At 40.2% G+C, this 27,704-nt stretch overlaps 1 protein-coding gene across 2 annotated transcripts in view; it reads right to left on the reverse strand.

Annotated features, from left to right (window-relative positions):
* The window catches only part of Fat3 (FAT atypical cadherin 3), a gene marked incomplete at its 5' end in the record, with an annotated part of 616,828 nt that extends 589,124 nt beyond the window's left edge, over positions 1-27,704 (reverse strand). For both annotated transcript variants that reach the window (XM_005379721.2, XM_013512035.1), the window contains 1 exon segment: positions 27,631-27,704.

A 27,704-nucleotide genomic window follows, 5' to 3' on the forward strand; every position in this document is an offset into this window, starting at 1 on the left:
CAGCTGTTTAGTCACATCACTTTGAGGCAATGCAGATGGTGAGAGTGGTCCAGAGGGTCACACACAAAAGGCTCTTGGAGACAAAAGACTTCACTCCATTTGGTTCTGTTTTACTGACCTGCTCCTCTGCAGGTCCACAACTGAGTAGAAAGAGCTCCCAGTTCCAAAGACTGCACAAACACTGGTCTTAGCTAAAGTGGCCAATGTTTTCTCTTCTGACACCTCATTGCTTTCCAGGGATGCATGGTTTTGGACTCCTTGGAACCTCTGTAGATGCTCTATGCTGCAAAGTGGCTCCTTGTTCTTCAGGACCAGTTCAAGGCTCTCCAGACCCTACTAATTCATAGAGAGGTAACTGTTTAAAATGGAGTAACAGAACCCAGATACCCAAAATATCTGTAACAGAAACTCATAGATTTCCTACATGGAATTTTAAACTTCGTTAAAGCAAAACAGGAAAATGTGATTTTCCAAGTAAAATAATAGCCCTTTCAACATTTAAGGACCTTTCTGAATAATTCAAAGTAGTAGATAAAAATAAATCAGATTGTATCTGCTTGTTTATGTGTCTTTCCCCAAAACCTGTAAGTTTCATGGGAGTAAGAATATGTCCACCTTTTTCATCACATATCAGTGTGGGTTTCAGGGAGTTTGGTGCAATGCTGGCACTCAAATTTTCTCCTTAATCATAAATTAATGAAAGAGTAAAAAATAATGAAATGCAATTCACAAGTCATGAATTTACCCCAGGACATACTGTCATTTTCAAATTATATTTCTACTTCAACTATTAAGAAATATAATTTAATTATATAAGTGTATTACCGGAGTAGTGAAAATTCATAGACCTAGAATAGGAAAAAACAGAAGATTGTGGAAAAACTAGAGTCACATCATCAGTAGGAAATTTCATTTTGATAATTTCATTAATTATTTTCCTTTGTTTTAAGAGTCAGAGGGGCTGGGGATTTAGCTTAGCGGCAAAAGCGCCTGCCTTGCAAGCGCAAGGTCGTGAGTTCAGTTCCCGGTACCGGAGAAAAACCAAAAAAAAAAAAAAAAAAAAAAAAAAAAAAGAGTCAGGCACCTGCTTTTTGTCTTTAAATATTCTTAATGAAATTAAGACATGTAATTAGATAGTGACAGTTGGTATAACAAGGTATAGAATACAGGGGACATCAGAAAAACTGCTCTCAAACATACTTGGGCTTTTTCCCTTTGCATTACCATCAGCAAGTGAGCCAGCGTCCTTCAGCCTGGGGTTTCTCATCTGCAGAGATGAGCAACTGCACTTGCCTCTGAGGCATGGAGCTCAGCATCATATCTGGGGGATTGTCAGCTTTCAGTTAATAGTGATGCTTATTTTTGTTCAAGTACTTGAAGTAGTTTTTCTCACTTAAGGAGAATTTCCTTGGATCTGTGTGTTTACTAAAACTGTCTCAAGAAAACACATGTACAGTAGATATGATTGATCCACAGTAAATATAGCTGTCTTTATCACATCACTTCACTGATTTGACTTTCTGTCCCAACATTGTGAAAGTGGATGTCATTTTAGTAAACTGGTGCAAAAGATACACTATTTTGCCTATAAATTCTCTTTGAAAATTCCTTTAAGAAATGACAGCTATTCCCAGAACATTTCCTGTCCTCTTGCCTCACCCTCACAAAGAAAATACAAGCATTGGCTCTGACTCAGTGGAGATTGATTCAGAGGCCCCCTCCTCAAGCCTCAATTGTTTTTCTCTTTCAAAGCGCTATCCCTTCAGAATAAGCCACTTCTCACATGTGAGGGTTTAGCAGTGCTTCACAAGTCAGCCCTATTAATTATAGACGTCCTGAAATACAGTTTTGCTTTCTTTTTCTCTTTTGATGTGCTAAACTGGCTGTCAGAAATTAATTCATAAAGGAATAAGACCCCAGCTCCAAATTAAATCAGCTGTTAATGTCTGCCTGAAATATGATTTTGTTTCTAATACTGGACTGCCAATGTACAAAGTTGACTGACTTACTATTTAATAATATTTAAATAATATTGTATATAATATATATTATCATATATATAAATAATATTATTTAATAATATGCAACTTCAGAGGTCTTTCTATAAAGGTACCCTATAATAGGTTTGTATTACAGTCAGAAACACTTGGATGTAAAAAATAGAAAATATTCCTTAGGTATTCATGTACTAGTTTGCATTCTTCAATAGCAAGAAATCAGTGTTTCAGGATCTACTTATAAATAAGAATTAAAATGCCACATAATTGGTGTATATGGTAATACAAAATGTGTTAGAATAGACAACTACCCTGGCAGAGATGATGTTTCATTTTGCACTGTGAGCGTTAACAAAGCAATGGTTTAAGATTCCTCCATAAAATAAGAATTAAAACTGTTCACACCAGAGAGAACAAAGGACCTTATTATGCAAAAATAATAACAAAATTTTAATTCTTAAGATTTATGCAATCAAAACTTTAGGAGCAAAAGACATCACAGGTATCCCATTATGCATTATGAACTACAAGCAATAGAAAACAACCCTAGAAAACAACCCTCGAAGACAGACGAAAATCTACTCTATTTTACACCAGTTACAGATTTGTGATCAGTTAATGATAGCTGTAGTTGTTTGCAAGAGTGGCATCTTGTTGCTTAATTAATAGTAAAATCTCTTCTTGGTGTAAACTCTCTCCATTGAACTCCGCGCATGTGAGGCAGGAGCCTCCATCACTAGAAGAAGGCTGGCTGTTAGCCCTGCAAGGTTTTATGAGGTGTTTTCATTGCTTCAAAATCTGCTTCATCATAATGACACCATCTTTTCATGCTTCGCTTTTGCATATGAAGCTGAAGTAGAGAAGATGAAGTTCTTTGTTACAGTGATTTCAATATCAATCTCTCCCTGTATTCTCAGTCTACACACAAAAAACCAAGAAGCCTCTTTAAAAGAAGGTGATTTATGGACTTGTAAAATCCAAGAAGTCAATCAATATGTAATGAAGTAAAGAAAAAAGAAAGAAAAGCAGGCAGGTGTGACAGAACACTTGGTCGATGGCAATTACTGACATGCCTGGATTGAAAGCATTCAGTTCACTTACTAAGACCTCCAGTTCTGATAAACACTGATTGATGAGTGAGAGGCGTGTTTCAGATCACATGCGTCCCTTCATTTTCTCTCCCACTAAGTCACAGGTGATGGGTCTGTGCTTATGAACATAGGAGGTTTCATTCCAATCTCTCATCCCCCTTCTGCTCATTTTCATGCAAATTACTCCCTATAAGCTCATGTGAGGGAAGACTGTTTTCAGAGTGAAGTTACCATCACAGTGCTCCCATATTTCAAGAACAAACTTCAGGTACTGTAACTTACTTTTATACCACCAAAAAAGGTTTCAAAAGACACATCACTCCTGTAAAATTCAGTCTGAAACACTAAATCTGGTTGTGTGACAGAGGATAGATTTCAAATTTTAGAATACTAGATCGTTAGTCTTAGTTATGCGATCCTGGGTGTCTTGGTTACTTTTTTCTCGCTGCTGGGACAAAATACCTGACGCCCAAAATTAAGGAAGGAAAGGTTTATTTTGCTTACAGTTCATGGAGGTTTCAATCTGTAGTTGGCAGATTATAAGGCAGAGTGGCACATGGCAGAGAGCTACAGCTCATGGCGACAGAACACAGCAAAGCAACAAGCACACACCAGGGCAGAATGGCCTCAAGCACCATTTTCCTCTCCCTTACATATGCAAACTATTCACCCCAGGGCAGGTGTAGCGCTCACACCCATAATCAATCAAACCTTAAAAGCCTGCCCAGAGACCGCATGAGGCTTTGGGGGGACACCCAAACACAAACCATAACACTGGGTAATCCACTGACTCTCTGTGAACCTAAATTCATTTGTAATAAAAGAAAAACCAGATTGATTTTAAGGTTTCTCACAGCCCTAAAATTTCATTATTCTTATATCTGATTAACATCATTAATATATGTGTTTCTGAAACATTCTTTCCCTTAGGACTATCTCCTAATACAGGTCATTTTAAGACCAAACTCTTTGTCTGACTCAAATATATGTGAATATCTCTTTTTAATGTAGTAAGCTTTGAAATCATATGTTTGAATTACAAGTGTTATTTCCATCAGTTTTTCTCAGCTTCCAATAATTAATCTCTCTCATAATGACAATATAAACAAAGTTGGCCAAATTTGAGTGGATATCAAGTAGGGTTAAATTTCTCTGCAGATATTTAGCCAAAAGATAAACCTTTATGCATTCTAGCAAAATAGATATTATATTCAAAATATCCTACAGCTGTTCTAATAATCTTTCCCCAACATTCATTACCTTTCATATTTACATCTCTCCTTTGGCAATTTAAACTGAAGGAAAAATATGCAGAGGGTAGTGACATCTCTGTGAGACATGAAATCTAGTGTGGGATGTGTTCATTCAAATACTAAAAAATGATACACTCTTCAGATTCATTTTCTCTAATTTTTTCAACTGTGACATGAGAATATAAGATTGAAATTGAGCCATTTTTTTTTTTTAAAGCTTCAATGTCCAAGAAATATTTAGAGCATGATTGTGTTTTCCGTGGGAAAAAGATAATGGCTGCACAACACAAGATGGGGCAAAGGGGAAGGACCAGGGAAATAGATTAAAGCAGAAATAATTTTAACTATTTTAAATTTTCTGTATTTTTGATTGCCACATAGTTAATTATACATGTTTATGGGTTAGAATGGAATGTTTCATTTCATAAAGATGTTATGTCCTGATCAAGTCACAGTAATTACCATTTTTATCACCTTATATTTTCATCATTGTATGCTTAGTGCATTCAAAATCCCCCTCTCAAGCTACTTGGAGTTATATAACGTATTATTGTAAACTGTGTTTACCCTACTATGCCCGAGAACACCACAACTTAGTCATCCACATAACTGACATGGTACCTTTAATAAACATTTCTGCTTTCCTTTCTCTCTTATACTCTTTCTAGCCTTATAACCACTATCCTACCCACATGCAAATGAGATCATGTGATATTTATCTTTCTGTGCCTGCCTTATTTAACATAACAACCTCAAATTTCATCTACATTGTCACAAATGAGAAAATTTCACGTTTTTGTTGTTTATTTATTCCCATTGTTTATATGCATCACGTTTTCCATATCCATTCATGAACTGATGGATTTGGTTGGTTCTACATTGTGGCTACTATGAGTAATGCTGCAGTAAACGTAGGAGTCCTGTAGTCAGTATAGGAGTGCTGATTTCAACTCCTTTGGACACAGACATAGTAATAAGATTCCCGGATCTCATGGTACTCCTGTTTTCTTTATTAAAGAAACCCATTCTGTTTTCCACAGTTGCTTTACTAATTTACGTTCTACCAATGATGTAAAAGTTTCCCTTTTTTCACATGCTTAGAAGCAATTTTTTCTTTTTGTCTTTTGATAATAGCTATTCTCACCAGGGTGAGGTGATCTCTCATTATACTTTTCATTTGTATTTCTCTGATCATAGTGATTTTCAGCCACTTGTCTCCTTATACATCTGTTGACCACTTGTAGACCTTCTTTTGTCAAATTTTTATTACAATTTTAGGTCTTTTTTAAAAAATTGGATTTGGTTTTGGTTGGTTTTGCTATTGAGTTCCTTAGACACTCCAGGTATTAATCTCATGTCAGATGTATAGTTCTTAAATATTTTGTGTTGTCTTAGCTCTGATGATTCCTGCCTTCTTTTCCTTTTTTCTCTGCCAAAGCTATTCAATTTGATATAATCCCAAGTGTCAATTTTTGCTGTTGTTGATTGTGCTTCAGGGTTAGAGTAAAAAAAAAAATCTTTTCCCAAACCGATATCATGAGTATTTTTCCTATTTTTTTTTAGTAGTTTCATGATTCAGGGCCTTATAAATAAGACATTAGTCAATTTTGAGTTGATATTTATTTATGATGAGAGACAATTTTTTTGCTTTTAATTTTTCAATTTTCATTTAAATACTATTCTCATTTAAATCACTACAGATGCTATTTATATGACATTGCTAGCGGACTTGCTCATTTTCAGAAGATAATCTGAAACTGGAAGGTAAAATATAAAAGAAAGGGAAAGCAAACATCTTATAACAGGTAGGCTTCCTAAAATTCATCTATAATACTGAGTAAATCTACCAGTAAATATTCAACAATGCCTCACAACTGGTAATGCTTCTCGGGGAGGGAGACTTGCTCTCTCTTCTATAGAGGAAAGTGGAAAATGGCTCCCTTCTGATTTGGAACGGATAGTCACAGAAGTTCAAATTACCAACAAAGATACCTCGTGTGTCTGTAATTTGTGTTTCATGTTCTTCCAGATGAAAATGTGTGGTGAGTTACTCCATCAGTAACAAAAGATATACATCAAATCAGGAGGGAGAAGAAAAGATAAACAAGCAAGAACTTGAAACTCCCCAAAATTCCAGGGCAAGATTGGGATTCAAGGCTCAGGTACCAAGGGTTAAAATAGGTAGTGGGCAGGTCTCCCTTATGTGGTCAGAGCTACCCTCTCTCCTTCTCTCCTCCTCTTTTAATGTGATTTCAGGGTCTAAAGTACCTAAAATCACTCACATGAATTCCTGATAACTCCAAAATTCTACTTCAAATGCCTAATTCCATAGCTTTATGCCAATCCCCTTATTTTTCCTTGGAGTTGCTATATCTCTGAAATCACTAAGAAACCTCAACATTTCCAATAATTTATAATCTTTCTATCTCTCCAAATCACTTTCCACTCTCTTTAAACTTGTTCTTCACCTCTGCTAATAGTTCTAGCCCTTCAACAAGTGACAAATTTATTTCCTTCTTCATTTAGTTTCCCTTAATAAACCCATTCATGGGCATCTCGAATCACATTGTTTCATGTCTATTTGACCCACATCTGTTGACAACCTGTAATAACTTCTCTGTCTGTTTTATTTTCTATGGTTTCCAGATTGCTTTGGACTACAGGAAAGTTTTATATAACACCATGATGTTAGTATTCTACTTTATGAGCCCTAACCCCATCACAGCCCTCATTCCTGCCTGGTCAATGCTGCTTTATATTTGTCAGCTTTTATCACTGTGACAAAATCCCTGAGGTAACATGCTTTTAAGGAGGCTCACAGTTTGGGAGATTTCAGTCCACAGTTGGTTGGTCTGTTGCTTTGGGGCTGCTGGCAATGCAGTACATCATCCTAGTAGTATGTGGCGGGGGAAATGTTCACCTCATGGTGGTTGGAAAGCGAAAAGAGAAAGTGGAGGCGGCCAGCATGTCCTTCAAGTGTGCCTCTCCAATGCCGCACCCCTAAGGGTTGCACCACCTGGCAGGAACACCACTGTGCAGGGACCAACATCTAACATGCAGGCCTTTGGTGAGCACTCACCCTAACTGACCAGGACTTAGATCTGTGTCCTCAGTGCCACACTGCCACTCAAATCCTTCACTTCTTTAGGGTCTCTATCTCTTTACCATCACTGCATTCTAGCATAGCTGCCTAAGTAATCACTGGGGAGCTCCCTTTCTTTTGGTCTCATTTCCTTCTCTTTCCCTCTCTTGTAGAGAAAGCCTGTCCCTCCTACTCATAGAAAACAGTTCTACAGGCCATTGGGAACATTCTCCAGGCTCTTAATCCTTTCTCACCCTGCTTCTTTGTTGTAGAATTTTTGCCAATAAATATCTTCCTTCCCTGTGTTTTTCATCCGGTCCCTTCTCTGCACATGCTGCTCCACTGCCAGGGAACCATTTTCTTGGGAGACGATGTGCTTGAAGCCCAGCCCATTTCTACCAACACTTTCCTCTCTACCTCCAAACACACTTGTTTTTTTCTTTTCCTGGACACAAGTTTCTCCTTGAGCTTCAGTCCCAACCCTCTCATTTCCCTCACTGCCAAATTTCTGGGACGAGCTTTGAAAGTTTCCTGCCTCCATCTCCTCCTCGGCTCAACACACTGCCCTCTGGCAGGCATCCCACCCCTCCACTCCACCAAAACTGCTCAGTCAATGGTCAGTCATTTTGCCCTAACTCCAAGTCCAAAAGTTCAATGGCCTTTTTCAGCTTTCATCCGCTCCTGCACCTTAATCACACTGGGACGCAGATGACCGTGATGCCTGCTTGCATTCATGCTTTCATTGGAAATCTCTGAATCCTCTGGTTTGAAGGACCTTTTTGGCCCATCATTGCTCAGACTCCTTTTCCTGTAGTTCCTTCCCTCTGCCCAAGTTCAAACCTGGGTAACGTCAGAGTTCTATCCTCAATGCTTACGTTTTCTCACTCTAAGGCTGGTATTGTGAATTACTGCCTAAGAGCCAAATGAACCAATGGCCAGGTTTTACGAATAAAGAGTTATGAAAGAGTCATGCTTCTGCATCCATCTATGGCTTCTACCAAGCTGCAAAGGAAAAGGTGAGTAGTAATAATAAAGACAGAAAGGCCAACAAGTGTGTAATAGCTTTCTGATCCTTTGCAGGAAACATGCTAAATCCACTCCAGTGTGCCTACACAGCGATCCCGAGAGGGTGGGCCAGACCCACAGCTCTGACGTTACCTGAGACCTGTAAGAAATACAGTTCTTGAGCTCCACCCAAAGATACCACGTCAGCAATTATGGGGCAGGACACAGGAGCCTATGTATTATCAGACCCTCTGGGTGACTGTGATGCTCACTGATATCTGAGCACCGTTGGTACACGCAATCACACTGGAGGAGCGCTCGGGCTTCAAGTGCCATCTGTGGACTCCTGAGTTAAACTCTACTGCGGTGCTCTACATTTCACTTTTCACTCCAACTAACTGCCAAATATTTCCACTTCGGTCTCCTTCATTCATTCTGAAAACACATTCTCAGTACTCCTTATAGAAAAAGCTGTTACCTGTGCAGCGAGCAGGTTGCCAGATTGAAGTATGCCTCGTGAAGTATCTGGGGTACACAGATGCAAAATAATTATTCATTGTTAATCACAAAACTCAAATTTAACTGGGAGCTTAGTGTTATTTGTATTTATTAAATGTACTAATCCGATGCAGGGATCATAAACGAAGCCCTGAAAAGTTTTCTACTAAAAAGAATCATGAAGTTCTACTAAGGCCCCAATGACATAATGCAGTACCAGAAAATACGATAATCTCAAATATTAAAATTCACAAATCTCCTTCCTCCTTCCTATATCATTTAACAGCTACAAAGCCTCTGGTGATTAAGCTCCCTCAAATTTCACTTCCATATGTCCAGAAAAGGGAATTCTGACTCTGGAGTCCACAGAAGAGTGCTAAGGCAGAGAGGAGCATTCTAATTAAGTGTGTGTAAAAGAAAAAGGTTAGAACGAGTCTCAACAAAAGATAAAGAGTTAAGTACACTTGTATCCTCCTATCCTTGAACCTTGGTCATTACCAGCTGTTATATGTAATGAACAGTAACACAGCTGAACCTGCACTATTTTAAAGTATCTTAATATAAAGATTGGTTCCATGGTTTGAAAATGATACCTAATGAAAATTTTGCAGTTTAGAATCTGGATCTAGAAGTGAAGTTGTGGTTCGAACTCCAGACCACAAACCAAAGCACTGCCCCTCATCTGGTATCATTTTACCCTATTATCAGGACAAGGACTCAGGAAAACTCTGACACATTTTTATTTACTAACACAGGTGACATGAATGTCCATTAGCCAGCATCCTTTGAAGCAAGAAAAAAGATTTCTAAAACAATGGATTGGGTATGATGCAAAATGCTTAACCTATTTTTAAGTTTTCTACTTAGGAAAAAGACACTTTTCTAAAACATAAAGCAAGGTAATTTTTTTATCAAGCCTTCAGCAAAGATGATTTCCATCTGACTCTGACCAAACACAGTTTTAGAACTTCACTCAAGACCCCCCAACACACACATACAAATTACTGCTGTTATAATTCACACACACCTGAACACATTCAATGGAATCATCTGTGGTAATGTAAATAAGAACAGCAGAGGCAAAGGAAATTCAGATTTTATCTCATTTTAACTAATATACACAACACTCTTTAAACGTTGTCTCCTTTCCTTGTGTTAGTTAATATTGGTTGATTTTGTTTCTATAGCTCTCACTCTTAACATCTGGTTTAGGTGAAAAAAGAAAACAATAGGAAACAGGCAGCTGCCATCAGGAAGGTGTGAATTAAATACAACTGTTTTCTGGCCTTATATTGCTAACAATGTTTTATAAATTCAAGTTTACAACTCATAAATTGTTTCTACAAAAGATTACTTGTAAGTGTTCCTTAAAGGAAAAGATTTAGCTACTATGAATTTAAAAAATCACATTTTATTTAAAATCATCTTTTATCCTAAAAGATGCCCACTAAATCAAATGTCCTTCTAGTTATTCCTTGAATAAATAAGAACTGTTAGGATAGATCTGGAGGAATCAAAAGTTAAGACTTAAGTCTTAACTTTTGATTCCTCAATTAGTAGCTAATGAGAAACAAGTTTCATTCAGCTGCTGTATCAGGACTTGCCAGGATTGAACAGCAGTCCTGCTTTCAGAGGTGGCCATAAGATTTGGATTGAAACCACATCCATGGTAGTCTGGACACTTCCCTGTCCTAAGGAGCACAGCACATACACTGCAGTAATTAGTACTCTCTCATTCTTGAGTCACATATAGGCTGTGTCTCATTCCCCAAACCTTAAGCTCCTTGAGGGCAAGTGATCTCCTTGACCCTCCTAGCACCCTGCAAGTTGCCACTGTGTAACACGGCCCTGCCGATGTATGTAAGACAGTAATAACGTGGATAGGAGGTATGGGACTCTACACAAGTGGTGTTTTATGCTTTCACTTTGAAAGATGCACTTATTTGATCTTTCAAATATTGTTCCACCATTTTAACCACTAGTAGTTTTCCAAGGCCTTTCATCAAAATTATGAACGAAGTAATGCTTCTCTAAGCAAAACTCAAGATAACCTGTCTTTATCAGATATCTGAGTGGTCCACCACTGGAAGACAATCAGATAACTTTCTGAAGGACACTGGTTTACAAAAGGCTAACACAGCATCTCTACAAAGTTTTGTCTGATACAACATCTTAATCCAGAGAAGCCCCCTTAAACTATGAAAATAATCAAATTATCCATCTTGGAATTTTCAGTGTTAACAGAAACAGTTGCTCAAAGTACCTCTGCAATCAATGTCATCATTCAAATTCTTAGTACATAGAAAACAGCTGAGCTTCTTCCCAGCTGCCAAGAATCCTTACGTGAAGTACAACCTATACTTTTCCTGGCTTAGCAGTTATGTCAGCCAAATTATCTGTGCAAACTCAGTATTTAAACAGCTCTGTATTAGCAGCCTTGTAAAGAAAACAATACAATGAAATAATATAAAGGGAATAATTATTTAATGTGTTAACCATTTAAAATATGGCCAATTTCCTCAAACATAATAATTCCATTCAGACTAGATATATGAGAGAAAGAGACCATACTTTTCTAACTAGAAGTCTTTTTAAAAAACCACACCTATGAGGCTAGTGGATGAAAATATAATAAATAGACAAATAAATAAATAAATGCATATTCTACCTAAATAAGCAAATGAAACACCAGCAGTATTCTGTATTTATTAAAGATCATCAATTTGTGACTGAATTAAAATTAGATCCCTACCTTCAGTAACTACTTACTATTAATATAGTTGCTAAATAGGATGAAACAAAATTTGAATTTCAGACAATGTAATTTTAAAGCAAGTATTACATGAACATTTACCAAATCATCCCAATTTTCCCATGAAAACTCTAAGAACTCCTCACAGATGTGAGTGAATAAAACATCTCTCTAAAAATACATTATTTAGCAGTGATAAAAATAGTTGAGACAGCAAAACAGAAACATTACAAATGAGCTTTCCTTATACTGCCTTGGCATACAAACAAATCTTTCTTGCAAATACAAGTATTCCATGCCTTGAGGCATTACAATGCTGAGAAACACAAAAGAGCTGCAAAGAGGTCCCTGCAAGGAAAATGTCCACTACAGAAGGAGCTGTTAAATACAGCAGCCTCATATAGCAGCTCCAAAGTCAACAAAGAGTTAAACACCTAGCATAGCTCAGTAATGAATGCTTAGTAAGTTTGGCCAAGGAATATCAAGTAGATACCACTGCTGAAGCAACTGCTAAAGGGATGACCTCCTTGAATCTCATTTGCATATCAATGAGATGTCACAAAGGCATTAAGTCTGAAACTGCAATGCTGATTCCAATCCATGCTTTATTTTGTTGTGACATTAAGCAAACTGCTTTTAAATGTAAAAACAGAAATGATTCCAACAATATGACACAGGGAAGGGGCACCAATATGTATTGTACAACAGACTGGAAAAACTGTGCTATCAAGTCAGTTTGTGAGCAAAACCAGCTGAAAAGAACAATAAAATAACTTTCAAGGATATTTCCCAAAGTGAGAGCAGGTAAGTAAGTCGCTGGCTTTTTGTCAACTGATATATACGGTATTTGAGTGAAGAATAATGCATGTCTGCTCACAACAGACAAACCAATATGTCAATAAAATGAGCCCAACATTCTCAAAGTGTATCTGTTACAGCCTTAGGCTGTTGTCTATAATGAGGCAAAAGCCTTCAATTACAGTTTAGGGCCTGTTTTTGTTTTGACATATTTTACTTCAAGAAATGGTGCTTGCAAGTACCATTTTCATTAATTACTAAAAAGGGAGAATGGGTCTTTTACTTCTATCAGTAACAAATACTTCTTTTTAATCCACTGGATTAAATTACACAAACAACTAAGGCTGCAAAGAACAAGGAAAAATAGCATTGTAAATGAAGTTTTGTGCTGAAAGCATTTACAATCTAAAGGATGTTCAAGAAAATCTTGAATACTCAAACTCCACCTATATTCTTAAAAGAAGAGCAAAATATATCCAAGCTTTAATTGCCCCATGCCTAGGTCATGGGGTAATTAAAGGAAAACAAAAAACAGGAGTGAAATCTCCACGATGCTATGAACAGGCAACTTACCCAGTGAAGGTGGTTTTGCTGTAGAAATTAGCAAAGAACGTAGAGGTATTTGTCCACTTCTATCATTTAGATAAGCAAAAGGAAAATGAGCTTTAGCTACCCATTACTCAAATTCTTGAACCACCTTTCCAAAAGCATAAAAAATAACTCTCTTGCCTTAGTGATTCTGATGGAAACTCAAGTTATTCACCAGACGTTATGAATCTACTTCAGGCAATGAAATTAATATTTCAGTAAGTCCTCTTCCATGAAACAGGAAGCCTTTTAGTAATGACCTTGGACCAGATAATAGGAAAGGCAGGAAAAGCAGGGTCCACAGCCAGAAGGTAATTGTGATTCAAAGACTCTTTTATGCAAATAAGACCCCTAATCAAGCTAATGCAATTTTCTACATTTTATCTTCCATCTTTTTTATTTACATTCAGCTGAGAAGTCAAAGTCAGAAAACAGCAAATTTCCAACTTCTTGATTCAGCCTCTCCTGTATAAAAACAGCTGTGCAGAAATGCATGACAGTCACTCAGAATCTACTAGTTTCCCCCCAGGAGTAACATGTCGTGATTCCAGAACAATTCTAATGTCAGTTCCAGTAAGTGGCAAATTACGTAGGGTGCAAAACCCCACATTTATTGAACCTGGTTAACTTTTCCTCTTCCTTTTGTGTTGTCAGGCAGGCTGAAAGGGAAGTAGTGTCCAAGAGAAGAAGCCGCACCCTGACCTTCTGAGGCGCTTGTTTGCTCCCTGTGACCTGGATGCACTCGGAGGCTGGGGAAAATCCTTGGTGCTTAGAACGCAGTACCCGAAAGCATGATGCCATGGCATGCTAAATACTCTCAATTAAAGCAAACCTAGAGAGTCTCAGAAGAAAGACCTGTCTGAGTTTCTCCTGCCCTCCTTTCTCCTGCTACCCCTAGTCCCCAAAGCTAGGCCACAGAAACTAGAATTTCTCCTCTGCTAGGCAGGTCATAGACACTGAAATTCTTCTTCCTCTAACCAAGCCATAAGACTGAGATATATCACTCTAACCTCTCTCCACTTTTCTGTGTAGGAATAGGCCATAAAATGTTTTTCTGATCTACCTTGTCAGATTGTAGGTCCTGTGACTCTTGTTACAGATGAGCCTTGCCCTACACCCATAAGGAAGAATTGATATACAGAGAGGTCAGCAGAAATCTGGACAGGCTTGGGTAGGTACCCTTTCTTCAGTCTATCAGCTCATACCCTTTTTGTACAATTACTTCATCAAACCTAAGCCCCAAATCAGATAGTTTTTCCTAGGTCTTCAGGTATTCATTTTAAAAGGCTCCTGTGTTATGTAAAACTTTAATTAAATCAATTTTTAATGTTTTCTCCTGTTAGGCTGTCTTTGTCAGTTTTGTTTCAGACCTTACCAGGAACCCGGGAGAGCTGAGGAAACTTTTCTATCCCTAGAAAGTCAAACTGTATTGGCGATGAACTTTCAGGTGTTTAAAAGGGTGCTATAGTCTGGAGAAACTAAATGATTCTCCAGGATTACTGTAGACTCACTGTGATGACGAGGCAGACCCAGAACAGGTTGCAGTGTAAGATAAAACTGGGTTAGAATGTGCAATCATCCCCTGAGCAATGTCACTCTGAGCCAGTCACTTATCAGCACTGTGCCTCAATTTCCTCACATGCAAAATAGAAATAAAAGTAGTACCTGCTCAGACACCTTGGGAGGGCATAAACGCAGAAATATGCTCATCAATGTTTGCTGTCATTAGTGAATGAATGAAATGAAATGCTATAAATAGTAAAGTCCTGAACAAATGCAATTTATTCCTACTCTCAAGAATTATCTTTCCATAGTTTCCTACGAACTCAGGGCCAGTTCATCAGAAGGAAGTTCCAAAGTGCTCCGGTTTTTCAGGTCTCCACCTGCATTCTCTTTTCCTCATGTTTCCCTCAGAAACTTATTATCCCTGTGGTAATTGGGATAAGAAAACTTTCCTTTTTATTTACCCATGGTCGTAGCATTTGTTCTTGTCATTATTAATATTATTAAAATAATCCGCAGGAGCGGGCTGGGGATTTAGCTCAGCGGCACAGCGCCGGCCTGGCAAGCATGAGTTCGTGAGTTCGATTCCCGGTACCGGGAAAACCACCCCCCCCCCAAAAAAAAAAGAAAGAAAAAAAGAGTCCACAGGAGCATCTTCTTTTGCAGGTTTCTTAAACTTGGATCAACGACAATCACAACTTGACAGACAGAAATAAAGTCAAAGGAAGCTTGAGTCACCTGTCCAATCTCTACCTCAAACAAGCATGCAATTAAATGTTTTTTTAAAACTACACTTACTCAGAAAACAAAATTTCAAGGTAACCACAGTACCTCAAACCAGAATGCTACATTCACTTTCCAACTTGGAGATCCCCAAAATGACTGTGAGGATATACTTGGAGCAACCTTTTGGTGAACACAGGAAATGATTCTAAGGTATATCTTACAGAACGAAGATGATGCAAGTACAAACATAGATATACAGGGAGCCTGCTGCAGTATTATGCCCACTTCTTCCTTTGCTCTCTTTCTCTTCTAATTGTTATTCGGGATCTCACAGAATGATACTTGGAATTCCACCAGGTACCACCTGTAATTTCTCTTGAAGATGCTAAAGCATTCCAGCATCCAAAACCTATGTACTATCTCATTCATGAATCCATTTACCAAACATTCTTGAACATCTATTTTGATGCACCAACTGTCTAGGTAAAACAGAACTCAGGGCAAGAAATACCATTTGATAGCTATTTAGGGTTATCATTTTTCAGATGATACATTTTTTCTCACATCCAGCACTACACAGCCTTCTCAGTTGGATGAAGAAGAAAAACAGTGTTAAAACACTCTGGTACACAGGTGTAGTTGAATATCCTCATCAGTTTTCACTGATGTACTCAGGTCTCACTTCAGTTCTCATTAGAGATATTAATAATAACAAAAAGTTATTGTGAGGCCAAGGAAAAGAAATAAAGTATCTTTAGTTACAAATAAAGTAAATGACATCCATCAGTCATTTACCAGAACTTGGTCACGACTGCGTCATCTACACAACCTGCCCATGTATTCCCTTTCAAGCTGAGTGGTAACAGCGATCATATCATTTAGACTCAACACTCACAGACTGCTCCCACCTGTCCAGAAATCTGCATGGAAGCAAAGAATCAAACTACCCTTTCATCTAAAGAAATGTGAATGAACTTGCCTTTTTAATTACTTGCAATTACTTATAATTATTTATAAGGATTCTTTGCATAACAAAATCCAACTCTAATCAATATATGCAGTACATCCCAGCTGATTAGTGTAATTCTTGCTCCACCGTGATGCTGGAGCTGTGCCAGCCTTACCTAGCACACAATTAAATGTGTGGTAATGCCTGCTGCTACCCACCAGGTCTCATGAGTTAATAGGGAAAAAATGGGATTTGCATTTGCCTCTACCAGCCCCTGCTGCCCTCACTCTCTCTCATCTGCTTACAGACACGTACTAAGTACGCCTGGAGAAATAAAGGTCTGAAACAGTCAAACAAACTAAAAGGCACAGGAGCATGAAAAATGGATCTTCAAATTCTAATTCATCATCTTCTCATTTCAGCAAACCCTTGCAGAAATGAGATATTCCTCTTTCCACCTATGATTTCAACACTGCACTGTAAGAAAATTCTAAGTGTAGGAAAGTCTCAGAGACCTAGACCTATCCAAATCCAATATTATGAATTATGTTCAGTGTACCTTTAAACTAATTTTCAATAAACACAAATCACTTAATAAGAAATTAAGAGCATTACATATTTCTCATGCTTCTGTGGATTTGGCATTAATGAGATTTTGTTTGTTAAGCTCACAGAATGGCCAAGTGTCTAAAAGACAGACATAGCCTTTTTCAATTTCCACTCATTCAAAACATAGTTATTGAACATTTTGTGTAATACAACATTCCCAAGACACACACCTGTTTATATGTTAATTTTCCAGCCTGGCCCTAAAATAATGCATAGAGTGCGGCAGAATTGGAAAAAGAAAGAGACAGGGATTTTACAAAGATCTTCCTTTTAATTTATTCTATTACTAACTGCCAGCTAATTTCACATTCATTTATATACATACAAGCTTTACCATATTACAGATACTGTACATCCAACCCTTAACTTACAATTTTCTTATAGACAGTAGTCAGAACCAGGTAGGCAGCACTCCTGGAAAGCTCTCAATATACAAAGAAAAATCTCAATCCATTATGAGTGTTTACAGATCACTTGATTTTTAAATATAAACTAGAAAGTTTCCAAGGATCCTTGCAACAATAACATTTTTACCTTTCTGTTCTATCTTTCTAACACATAATGAAATCAGCACTGAGATACACACCCACATCCTTGTCTACATAGCTTCGATTATGAACCTCACAATCTATGATAACCTCTGATAGATACACAATTCCTCCATCAAAACTTCCATGGAGACAAAGTGCTGCTTTTGAACATGCTGAATGTGTCTCCTTGGAATCTTCACCACACTAGCTGAGAACTTACAGAAGTGAGCACCTCTTTGACAGATCAGCCAGTCAGAAATCTGAGTGCATACAGCTGCAGGATCTTTTCTTCCACTAGAAAATGTTGCTTTTGATTATAATGTATTCCATCCAGAATTACAGTGCAATCGTAAATCACAAAGGATAATTTCCAATATTTGGTCATAGATGTTCTATTATGAAAGTCAACAATCACTTTCCAAGTTGAATAAAAAATAGTCATTCAATTTTAAAGATTAAACACAGGCAGGATCAAATACTAATAAGAGTCGGGGACCAAAAAATAATAAGCCCCTGGGAAGAATGGCTGATGGGGGAAGGAGATATTATCACAGATAACTTCATTGTAAGGCACACAGTAATGATGCCATAATAGTAATGCATCCTTAATCCTAAAGTTCAAAATCTAAAATGCTCCAAAATCAGAAATTTTTGAGTGCTGACATGACACTATGAGTGGAAAACTTCATACCAGGACTGTCCTTCATACACAAAATTAAAAATTAAAAAATTGGAAACCTGAAATGCTTCTTGATTCATGTATTTCATGTAAGGCATATTCACCTTGTACAAAATATTGTGGGAACATGAGAGTAGAGAGAGAAGGAAACCATATAGGAGGAAAGGTTGCAGAATGACTTTATAACACCATAGGGCTCCAACCAGTGACCACAGGAGCTAGCAAGAAGGCAGAGAGGTAAAGAGATCAAAAAGTAACTTCAGAAGAAAGGACTGCCTAAGGTAAGGGGCCCTGAGCAATGAGGGGATTTCTGGATGCTCCAGAGACTGGAAATGAGGGTGATCCTCATTCATATCTTCACAAAACAGCTAATATTGTCAGAGATGTAGTTCTGGGTTAGCCTGGCTGGCCCTGCTATTCACAAATTCTTAGATTTTTAACATTCCTCAACACCTCCAGGTTTGAAGGGGACATTTCTATCTTCTCTTACCCTAGTCCCACCGTCTCCTTTTAACTTCCATCTCATGCTCTTCCTCAAAGCAGTAGGGAGGGAGAGAAGGTCAAAAGAGTTTTCTCCTCTGTACTTTGTGTCAGTGGTGTTGGTTCTACTGATCCGCAGGATTCATTTTGGCAGAGCTGCACATACGCAGAACACGTTGCACTCATGTCCCCGCTTGTCCTCCCTTGCCCGCCCTCATTCTGTCACATCTGGGGGCTTCCATGCATGTAACATATTTTGATCACATTTATGCCCCTATTGTCCACCCTTACATCCTCTTCTGCACCTTCGTCCCTTCTTATCTAGTAACAGTCTCCTTTCCACTCCCCTGTCGCCATTTTAGATTCCATATATGAGGCGCACATGCGGTATTTGTCCTTCTAAATCTGGCTTATTTTTCACAACATGATGAGGTTAAATTATTTCAACTTATATATTTGAGGTAAAATATATTTCATATACATATACACACACACACTTTTGCCTCTCTTTAAGAAATGTGATATAGGGGCTGGGGATTTAGCTCAGCAGCAAAGCGCCTGCCTGGCAAGCGCAAGGTCGTGAGTTCGGTTCCTGGTACCGGAGAAAAACCAAAACCAAAAAAAAAAAAAAAAAAGAAATGTGATATAAAAAAATCTAAGCTTAAAAGAAGAGACAAAATATTCTTTACTTCGTAAAAGAATTTGCTACAGGTTCTATTTAAATGAGTAGGGAGCTTTCTTTAGTTGAACCCATTTAAAATGTGATTTGCTTGAAAAAGTGTGACTTACACTCAACATTTAAAACCATATCTATTGTATGAGAGCAATCCAGGCTTGTTCATTCTGATTATTATAACAGGCACTGATGAGCTGTATGAAAGTGGCAAATCTCATAAAATACCTCTCCCACTCTCTTTTGGAAATCAGGTATAATATGATATTAATATTCACTATTTAGCAAAAATATACGGAGGGTAAATGGAACAGAATTTGTCCACAAGAATATAACTTGGGAATAAAGTAATTAATGTAAGTAATTACACATAGAATACCTACCCTTTCAAAGTAAAAGAAGATTATCTAATTATCGGATAATTCAAAGAGAACGAAGAAATTGATCTGGTATTATGTTATTATCTTACATTTCCAGTTCACATGCCTAGATTGCCCAATTTCCTCATCATTGTCTCCTGTTGTGTTGTCAATACAGGTTTTCCAAGTAGACAGTGTCACTTAATTCATCACCTTACTGAGTAGGTTTACACATGTATTACACACCTATTCAGGTAAACATCTTCCAGCAAAGAAAGCTACATTTAAAGCGTCAGACACTACATGTGTTTAATGTGTACCATGTAAAAATTAGTCCAAGGTAATAAGAGCACTTTTAAAACACACTTGCTAACAAAGCATAGAAATGAGGAACCAGCACATGCCATAGAAAGACTAACAATGTACTGTGTACTTAGTTCAACTAGACTGTGAATGATCTGCTCTGTCTCCTGGTCAGATGGAATGCTAGATTACTTTAAATGGCTCCTAGAGAACATACTTATGAAGATGAGGAATTAAGACATCCTAGAAACTAGCTGTCAAATTTATACCAGTATAAAAGGCAGCCACAACTTAAATTGTAGAAAGGGAGTGACAAATCCTTAAAGATTTGGTGAACCATATTTCCCTTTTCTTCATTTCTGCATTGCCAAGTTATTTCTATACTAATTGCATTGCTATCAAGCACTCAATTTCAAACAAACTTTTAAAAGAAATATGATATTTAAATAAGTTTGTTAAGAAATATATATTAAACAAGAAAAGAATTTTCCAAACTCTTATAGGAGCGGAAAATTTTTCATGCCAACAACAAGAAATTAAAAAAAAAAAAAGACCTGTACTACTAAACCATCAACCATAAAACTGAAACGGATACAGAGAAATGTACAGCTAAATGTCAATTCTGCCAACAGATAAATATCATATAGGGCTAATAGTTACAAAGGTGAAATTACCCTCACAAGTTATTTGTAAACTGCTAGAACAGAACCTCCACAATAGTACTACTTTCTCATATCCATTTTTTAGAGTTACTAAGTTTGCCTAAAGGTCTGGTGATGTTCTATAATGTGAGGAGTTATCATATGTTCATTCCCCAGGAATACCCATCAGTGAGAGAAGTAAGACCATACCAATCAGTAGCTAATTTTTTTTTTTAAAGCACACATTGCTGAAGTCAAGGAGCACAAAATGGCAAAGGATCAAGTTCCAGCAGCTAAAAAGATCCAAGACACTATGAGCTCTTAATGAGTGAAACACTCCACGAGGAGACCTTCTGTCAATAAATCCCAATCTTTGTTCACTAATTAAACCATCTTATACAGTGTCTGAATATGTAGACACCAGACTTCAACATTTCTTAATTATACTCAATTCCAGGCATATTTTTCCATTTAATTGACATTCTGAAATGTCTTTGCAGTCCTATCAGATAGGTACCAAATTCTCAAGGGAGATTATCACACACTTCTGAATTTTGATTCATCTGATTGAAACTGTTATCAAGGAAACACTGTTTTCAACTGTGGGAAAGTCACGCACTCCATCCTATCCATAGCACCAACAATGCTAAAGTCAGCTGCATTTGACCCACTTTTATGTGTACATTTCTTTGCAGTGAGGTTCTGCACACAGGCTAATCTGCTGAAACTATGACTACAAAATTCTGCCTGGCATAAGACCATGCCACATGAATCACCCAACTCACTCCTCAACTTACCATGGCAACTGCCATCAGTTAGCCACCACTTACAGCCAAGCAGACAATGTCAGACCACAGTTAAAATAGACTTCAGACGTCCAAAATATTAATCACACGCTTAGATTCTGAAGGGATCAACAAAAATGTCCTGTGTAATAGATGCTCTAGGCTTCCAAAACACCAAACCACTCTTCCTACCAAAATATAGCTTCATACTGCCTTAAAAGAACACACACACACACACACACACACACACACGCACACACACAGTTTATGTGATAGAAAAAAAATCCCGACATTTACACTGTCATTAAACACATTTGTTACTGAATTAATCCATATCATCTCACATGTTTTCGGATGTTTATTTTTATTTTTTTGTTGTTGTTTTTCTGGTACCAGGAATTGAACTCACAACCTTGGGCTTGCCAGGCAGGCACTGTGCCACTGAGCCAAACCCCCAGCCCCCTTTTCTGATGTTTAAAAGTGTTAAGTGATATTCAATGATATTTAGCAGTATTAATAATTTAAAGGCTTATGTCAAAATATAAAGCATTAGTAGGTGCTCCAGAGTGCTTACTTTTTAACCTCCCACAGTACTAAAAAAGCTATAACATTTTTCAGATTGTTTGAAATTTAATTTAGTTTAAGTCCAGAAGTTTCATAAACCTTTCAGTTAACTTTTCATATTTGAAAGAGAGAAAAGCAGAAATACTACTGCATCTGCTCTACAAAGTACACGTATCAACAAGTTACGGTGAACATCCAAGGTAAAATTTCGTCTGTCACTCACATTCTGAAAGCTGGCATGATGTGGCACATCATTTATTTTATTTTTTGTAACTTTAAAAAGCAAGCAACAAATCTGAATGCTGAATTTCTACAAGGTAGAACACCTTCTCTATGTCAAAGTTAACTCTGAGATGAATAATTCAAATACAGGAAGTCCAGGGACTGAAAATATGCCATATGCCTACACACAAGGGTGCCAGATACATTAAAAGACTATAATAAACTGGGCATCGTGGCACATATCTGCAATCCCAGCACTCTGGGAAGCTGAGGCAGGAGTATCAAAAGTTCAAGCCTAGTCTTGGCAACTTAGAGACTCAGCAAGACCTTGTCACGAAGAGAAAAAAAGAAAAATACAAGGGTTGGGGATACAGCTGTGGGTGAAAGTCTTGTGTTCAATCCCAAGTACCACAGGAAATAAATAAATATATAAAGTCAGCCTGTGAGTCCTTTTTAAATGTAAGAATGGGGAATCACAAAACAATAAGGGGAAAAAGGACGTGGGTGAATTCTGGAGTTATCACAAAATGCTGAATAACATTCAAAACAACTTATTTAGCCTGCTCCATGAGTGTACTCCCTCAAAAAGAAGCCCCAGCTTTCCCCTGAAGAAAGGAAGCTATTAATTCTGTAGTACTTTGCATAAGTTTGGGCTTTGCTAAGAATTATTAAATCGAACTGTTTACTTCATAATCTTCCTGAAAATTTGCTCCAGCTAATATGCATCCTCCTACTCCAAGTTTTTGTTTAATGACATTATTCTGTCAATTAATAAATACTTCAAGGTACTGATTCCTAGGAGGCACACATATACTCCTCCCATCTTTCCAAAAGAGCAGTACATACAGAGAAGTAAAGGATCTATTTTACTAGTCTTTGTATCCTGCCTATTGCCTTGTGAGAAGTGGTTTTAGTATAAATATTGCTGAAAAGAAGTTTAAAAGAAGTGAATTTTTTAAAAGGTAAAAGAAGCAAAGAAAAATAAAACAGCAAAAGCAACTAAGTATCTGTTAAGAAAGAAGAAAGAGAAATGATCTTCAATTCCATGCAACTTTGCAAAATAAAAATCAAAAAAGATAAATTTAAGACATGAATGCTTAGCAAGGTGGAATGCTAAAATGTGCTCGGAGACCCCTCTCAGGTTCCCTGCAGCTCTTTTCTGCCCGGGCACGGAAATGGCCTCAGGAAGCATGGTCTGAAAGGACCATCCCTCACCCTGACTTAGATCTCCTCCCAGGTCTCCATATCCATTTGTATCAGCCCAGAGAAGAAAGAAACAGTGAGCTTATATGGAAAGTTCAATTATTACATTCAGAAATCTGTTCTCTACTTTCTCTGACCATCATAATGCCAGTAAATCCATTCCTAAATTTTCATCTTTTCCACTTAGTAGATTAAAAAGAAAATCTTTACAATACACTAAAAACTAGTCTGGGAATACTATTTCAATTTAGAATGATTAAAGTGGCTCATTCGTCACTGTTACGTGTAACTGATAGCCTCTTTTGATGGACCAAAAACTGGCTTAAAGCCACTAGTAAAGTGTCAAATATGTTCTAAATAAATGAAATAGTTGGCATTAAATTGACCTACTTAGGAAGAAAGGGTAAACTTTCCTAAGATTATTCTTGGAAGGAATAGGAAGGAAGCAATGGTGTGTATATGTGTGTGTGTGTGGGGGGGCTAAATAAATGAGAAGATAATCAGAAAAGTCAATAAATTTGAAAAGCATATGAAATCAAATTGACCAAAACACAGAAAGGTTATTTACACTAAGAGTGTTCACAGGGGAAACTCACACTGCAGTGATTCTTACAGGGTCAGGATAAAAAATATACACATAGCCCTCACAATTGAGTAGAAAGGTGCCGATAATAACATATTCAACAATTAGAGATCAAAAGAGCATGGCAAAAAAATCATCAATAAGCAAAGTAAGCACACAAAGCATTTCTTCTTTACATGTGTTGAAGACTCTACATGGCTCTGGAAACCAGAGGTTTTCTTCTGTAAGGAACACAACCCTTCCTTCTAGATCTGTCAGGTTCTTTTTCTTTAAATATTTATTCCAACTCTGTTCTTTGCCACAATTAGTAAAAGCACTGAATCAACACTCTTCTGCAGCAATAAAAGGAAATCAATGTCAATGGACGGGTCCACCTGATCCCCTTAGATGGTTCCCTCCTCGATGTTTTTGCAAAATGAAAAACCTGGGAATGATTCACAATTGGAGAAACCAAAATCCCCAGTGCTATTCTTTTTCTTCTTGCCTCAAAAGGAAGAGCCAACCTCAGCTGCACAGATAATGGGTGCACAGGAACACCAAACGCACCTTCCCAAATAGTAAGAGAAAGCCACAATGGTCTTTCTGCATACTGAACTCTCAATAAAGAATAACGATACAAGCAGCATGAAGAGCACTCCTCAGCCTGGCTGCTACTAAGTGAATATCCTCTCCTCACAGCTAATTACCTACTCCTTTCTATTTGACATCATTCATCAGCCGGATTAAAGAAGGTCATTTTGCATCATGTGAAGAAGGCAGGCTGAAGATAGTACAATCGGAGGCAACGAAATATTCTTACATGTTTTGCGGAAAGCTGTAGGCCGGCAAAATAGCCGCATCCCATACAGGTCAGTGGGCACCCAGTCCCTTTACTGCTACTCATTTCACTGTTCGGAAGATCAGCACAACTGAAGTTGCCAGTTAACAGACAGACTGGGTCCTGATTATTTAAAAAAAAATGTCTAGAACGATTCTGCCAGGTCATGGAGCCGGCCCAGCAGCTGCCCAGTTGCTGGTCTCGGAGCCAACTGTCTGTTTTGTGGAGTCCTCTGCGCGGCTCAGACATGAAGACGTTATAACTGGACAGTTCTGGAACTTTCTCAGCACAGTGCACTGTGCATGGAAACTGGCTCTATATCACTTATTGTCCACGCTCCAAAAAACAACAAGGGTTTATGATTGAATATCGGATCGGTTTATTTCACAGACAACTCTTCTCCCTGAAAAATGTTATTATTATTATTTTTTTAAAAAAACCCTTCCAGCAACCCAACCCTGTTAGATAAAAAGCACATCAAATAACTGAAGTTATGCATTTTCATCTTTGTCTCTTGTGCCCTGCTTTTCCTGGCTGCTCTTTATCCTCTTACTGTTCAACCGCTCCAATTTAGGAAAAAAGAAAAGAAAAAGCAGAAGCAGTTGGCTCTGTGCGATTCCTGGGCTTCTGCAGAACCTGCAGCTCTCAGTCTCTCCTCCCTCCTTTCTCTCTGCCTTCCCCTCCCTTTCCAGCCTTATTAGATTCAGATCTTCACGTCGCACTGGAACATCATTCAAGCCTTCAGTAACAGGAGGAGAAGTTCAGTGCAGCCTGCGGAGACGGATCCGGTGTTCCTTTGATCCATGCTGCGATGTGGGCATCTCGGTCCCAGATTCCTAGATGGCAGGCTTGCCCTTTCCACCACCTGATTTTGCCGCCCCAGTCCTGGCAGCGTCATCTTCAGTCTTTCTGGCTCATTCTCAGTCTGCGTTTAACTCGGTCGGTGCAATCCGAGAATCTAATCCTGGCAACAAAGCCAGGAGCACAAATCCACCGTGATGAACTGGTCCGCCAGCTCCCCACCCACTTCCTCTCCCCACCGCCACTCGCTTCTGAAAAGGCAGGCTTGGGGGCCGAGAATCAACGCATCCAAGGCGAGGGGGCAAAAAGCGCCTGAACACAAGTGTCCAGGAGTAGTATATGATTTGTTATTTGTTTATGCAGCTATCTTTTAAGCATCAAGACCCAACAAATAGGAACTCAAGCCGGTCAAGCAAGGGTGGGAACGTCGTCCACCGCCTTGCGCTGCCCAGACAGCTCTCTCTGCCCCCGGCGCGCCCTCCCCCACCCGGCGGGACGGAGCGAGCGCCGAGGTGAGCGCGGGTTTGTCTGGCACTTGGAAATGGGATCCAACTTAGGAGAGCACGCGGGAGCAGCGGGGGAGGAGGAGAGGGACTCCTCGGTCGTCAGCGCTGTCCGCTCCCTGCCCCGCACCCGCGGAAACCAGAAGGGGAGCCGGGTCGGCGCGTGGGAGGCGGCGAGAGGGGGCTGCGGCCCGGGAACAAGCGGCCGGGAGCTGGGCCCTGCAACCGGGTCGGCCGCCCACTCGGCGGAGGCAGGCGCCTCTCCTCTCCCAGACCCCAGGGACATCTCGCTGAGGACTGCAGTCCCTCTGGCTCTCCACCGCGAGGCAGGGACACTCTCCCCGCGCTTCTCGGTCTGCCCCCAACAATGCCCGGAGCTTCAGCCTCAGGATGCCCCCTCCAGTGCGCGAGAGCCTCGGCACACACGCGCGCGCGCACACACGCACACGCACGCGCACACGCACACGCGCGCACCATCGCAGCCGACCCGCGAGGTCTGGTGGCTGCAAACTCCCGCCACCCCCGCATCCTTGCCCTAAGCGCAACCCCGCCCACCAGAGTCTGGTGGCGAAAAGTGAATTCAGGTTGCCTTCGGTGCAGTCCGACCGTGTCCAGTGCCCAGCCGTATCGGAAAGCACACAGGACAAAAGTCAGCCAGGGAGGAGGGTGAATGCAGAAAACAGCACTGCTAAAAATACCCGGCTCGCCGCCGCGCGCCAGCCGGGCGGATGCACTTTAGCTCAGCGACCCCCACTGGCCAACGCAGCTCACTCAGCCCGCGCGGAGCGGGAGCCTCGCCGGCTCCCGGCTCCGGGCTCCGGCCGCTCCCTCACCAGGGTCCCGCCCCGCGCACGCCGACCGGCGGGAGTGCGCGCCGACCCGGAGCGAAGGAGCTGAGTGCCTGGCTGGGGCGCCTTCCCGCTCCCATCCCGTCCGCAAGAAGGTCGGCCCGCACCCCGACAGTCAGACCCAGACCCCCGCCGTTCTCTTTCTACCGACCAGCAGCCGCCCCCCCGCCCGCCAAAAATCGCGCTCTCCTAAGGTAGACCTCCTGCGCTTCTCCCGGAGAGCCGTAGGAGTGCCTCTGCGCGGCCGCTCCGAAGAGGCTGCCGGCCCCGAGCCCAGGGCCGCTGCGCAGGAGCACCGCTCCCTGCCCGCGGTCCCTGCAAGCCCGCGTCGGGCAGGGGGCTCGAACCCCGGACTCCCTGGCACCACTTTCGCCTTTGCTGGTGACTGTGGAGGCTGGGCTGTCTGATCTCACGGCATCGGGAACAGCAAGCACCCAGCTTGCGCCTCCGGGTCCCCCAAGTGCCTCCGCAGGCATCTGAACGCTCCCCTTGCGCCCGACGAGCACCGGACACCCCGTCAGCTCAGCCTGGTTTCTGGGCCACCTGCGGCCGGCCCCGGCGCGGGGAGGAGGCCGGGGATGGGTGCAGATCCGCTGCCCTCTCCCCGTCTCCCGAGCTTCACGTCAAGCTCGGCCAACTCTCCGAGCGCCCTCCCGGCTCCCGCCGCGGGCCCAGCCTCCGCTCCACGCGCTGTAAAGTTTCCCCGCCCGCCGCGCAGCCCTCGCACGCGGCCGCTGCCCGGCTCCGAAAGGCGCGCTCGGCCGCGCACGGTCCAAGTCCGCACGCACCCTTGCCTGGCCGGCGATCCGTCGCTCCCTGGCGCTTCCCGTCTCCTCCGGCGCTCTCGCGGGGGCCGCCGACC

This window comes from Chinchilla lanigera, unplaced genomic scaffold (genome assembly GCF_000276665.1).
Source record: "Chinchilla lanigera isolate Chin_1 unplaced genomic scaffold, ChiLan1.0 scaffold00013, whole genome shotgun sequence".
Lineage (NCBI taxonomy): Eukaryota > Metazoa > Chordata > Mammalia > Rodentia > Chinchillidae > Chinchilla > Chinchilla lanigera.